Below are 2,703 nucleotides of genomic sequence, written 5' to 3' on the forward strand. Positions count from 1 at the left end.
TTTGCTCGGGATCAATAAGACCTAGGTTTTGTTTATGAGTTATTTGGTTGGAGAACATGATGCTTGATCAATGAGTAGATGTTTTCTAGGGTGCCAAAAGATAATTCAATCTTGTGATTAAAGAGTTGTGAATTAAGAATACAAGTGCTTGATCATAGTCGATATTCTTGTTTGCATGATTTCCTAGTTCTTTTGTGCTTAATGGAGTTGAACATGTTTGCTTGAACCTGATCATTAAGTGGAGTAAATTATAGTTTGGCTACTTGAATTCTATACAGGATCAATAAGTTGGAATTCATAGGTTAGAAGAACTTTGGCATATGTCTGGGATCAATAAGGCTTATGTACGGAAATCTTTAGATTGAAATCTAGGGAATTCAATTGTTATCAACTAGAGAATAGGATAGAAGTATTAGGTGGTGGATTCAATGCTTTAGCATCTTCATAATCTGTTCCTAAACTTAAAGAAATCTCATTGCTCATTCTTGTCTTTAATTTTAGTTTTTCTTTCTTTAATTTTCTGTTTAAAATTCATTCATAATAAAAATCAGTTTGTTTCACTTAAGTATAGCACACTTGTCATAGCAAAATTGTTTCAATCAGTCCTTGAGGGAATGACCTCGTGCTTGCACATTTATTCTACAATTGATTCGTGCACTTGCGAGTACTAAATTAAAATTGACAACAAGTTTTTGGCGCCGTTGTTCTCTCTCATTCAAGGCAGTGGCAATCTGACCAACTTGAACTTCTAGCTTAGAAATAGCTTGAGATTGAACTTGCTGCTCTTTTTTGGTCTCTTGAATAGCTTGAAGCATCTGAGCATTAGCCTTTTGAATTCCATCTGATTTTGTGCAAGTTGCTGCATGGTTTCTTCAAGAGATGGTTTCTTTTGTTCAATTAGCCCTTGATAATTTTGCATGGGAGGATTCCTTGGCATCTGCACTTGATTATTATTGCTATAAGAGAAATTTGGATGTTGCCTCCAACCTGGATTATATGTATTGGAAAAAGGATCATTCACAGGCCATCTATAATTATTCACCATGTTGACTTGCTCATCTTGAAAGAAATTTTCGGGACAAGCCTCTGTGGTATGCGCAATACTTGAACACGAAGCACATGTTTCCCTTGCAGCCTTATTTAACAGAGGAGTAAGACTCTTCATTTGTCTCGCCAAGGTTGCCACTTGCTCTTCCAACTTAGTACTTGCACTAACCTCATATAGTCCTCCTCTTTTGGGCACTGATGTATAAGGATCATATTGCTGCGAATTTTCACATATAGTCTCAAAAGCTTGAATTGCCTCTTCTGCCGTCTTTCCCATCAAGCTTCCACCAACTGTAGCATCCACCATACTTCTACTTTGGGAGTTCAAACCTCTATAGAAAAATTGAGCCTTCTGGGGTTTAGAAAATCCATGGTGAGGACACTTCAAGAATAAATCCTTATAACGCTCCCAACTCTCATAAAAAGGTTCTCCTTCGGGTTGAGAGAAACCAAAAATTTCTGCTTGGAGAGCATTGGTTTTCTTAGCTGGGAAGAATTTCAACAAGAACTTTTTAACCAAATCATCCCAAGTATTGATGGAACCAGGGGGAAGAGAGCTTAGCCACTTTCTTGCCTTGTCCTTCAATGAATCGAAAAAGGGAAAAGCCTTAAACGGATCTGCTCATCTGATATCTCATACCGAAAAGTTCCACAGATGTCTTTGAATTCCTCCACATGGAGATAAGGATCTTCATTCGTCTTCCCATAAAAGTTAGGCAAGCTCTGGATTGTTGCTGGTCTAATCTCAAAACGCACTCCTGCAGGAATAGGAGCTACAACAATACAAGATGATGTTGTGAGTGCAGTAGGAGCCGTGAACTCCTTCAATGCTTTTGTTTCATCTTCTGCCATTGGAACCGCAACTTGTGCTTGAGTTCTTGCTTGCCTTAAAAGTCTCCTACGAGTTCGTTCAATCTCCGGATCGTATACAATGAGATCTAAATTCTGGGATCGACGACCTTGCATAAACAAAATTCAAACCTACAAGAAAAACAAACAAAAAATAAGTAAAAGAAAAGAAAAAAAAACTATACAAAAATTAAGTATGACACAACTGACAAATCAAATTGAATTAAGTCAGTCCCCGGCAATGGCGCCAAAAACTTGTTGTCAATTTTAATTTAGTACTCGCAAGTGCACGAATCAATTGTAGAATAAATGTGCAAGCACGAGGTCATTCCCTCAAGCCACTGCCACAACACTTGAAATATATATTTTTGGGTGAATGTGAGACACTTCCAGTGATTATTGCTTCGGACCTTTGTGAAGAAGATGAAAAGAAGTTGTTGCAAGTTCTTCAAGCTCACAAAACAGCGATTGGATGGACAATTGCGGATATTAAAGGTATAAGTCCTACAATGTGTATGCACCGAATCCATCTTGAAGACAATATGAAGCCAACACGTGATGCACAAAGGCGTTTGAATCCACCAATGAAAGAAGTTGTGCGTGCTGAAATTTTGAAGCTTCTAGATGTTGGAGTTATATATCCAATTTCAGATAGCCAATGGGTGAGCCCAGTTCAAGTGGTGCCTAAAAAGTCAGGAATAACCGTTGTGAAGAATGAAAAAGATGAATTAGTGCCTACAAGGATGACTACGGGTTGGAGAGTATGTATTGACTACCGAAAGCTCAACACTGCCACACGCAAAGATC

General features: G+C 38.1%; 1 non-coding gene across 1 annotated transcript; it reads left to right on the forward strand.

Annotated features, from left to right (window-relative positions):
• The first annotated feature begins 1,412 nt into the window (after positions 1-1,412).
• LOC133707630 (small nucleolar RNA R71) lies at positions 1,413-1,519 on the forward strand. Its single transcript, XR_009845239.1, has one exon. It is a non-coding gene; the product is annotated as a small nucleolar RNA R71 (small nucleolar RNA).
• Positions 1,520-2,703: the final 1,184 nt, after the last annotated feature.

The sequence above is a fragment of the Rosa rugosa genome, chromosome 4 (assembly GCF_958449725.1).
Source record: "Rosa rugosa chromosome 4, drRosRugo1.1, whole genome shotgun sequence".
In the NCBI taxonomy this organism is placed as follows: domain Eukaryota; kingdom Viridiplantae; phylum Streptophyta; class Magnoliopsida; order Rosales; family Rosaceae; genus Rosa; species Rosa rugosa.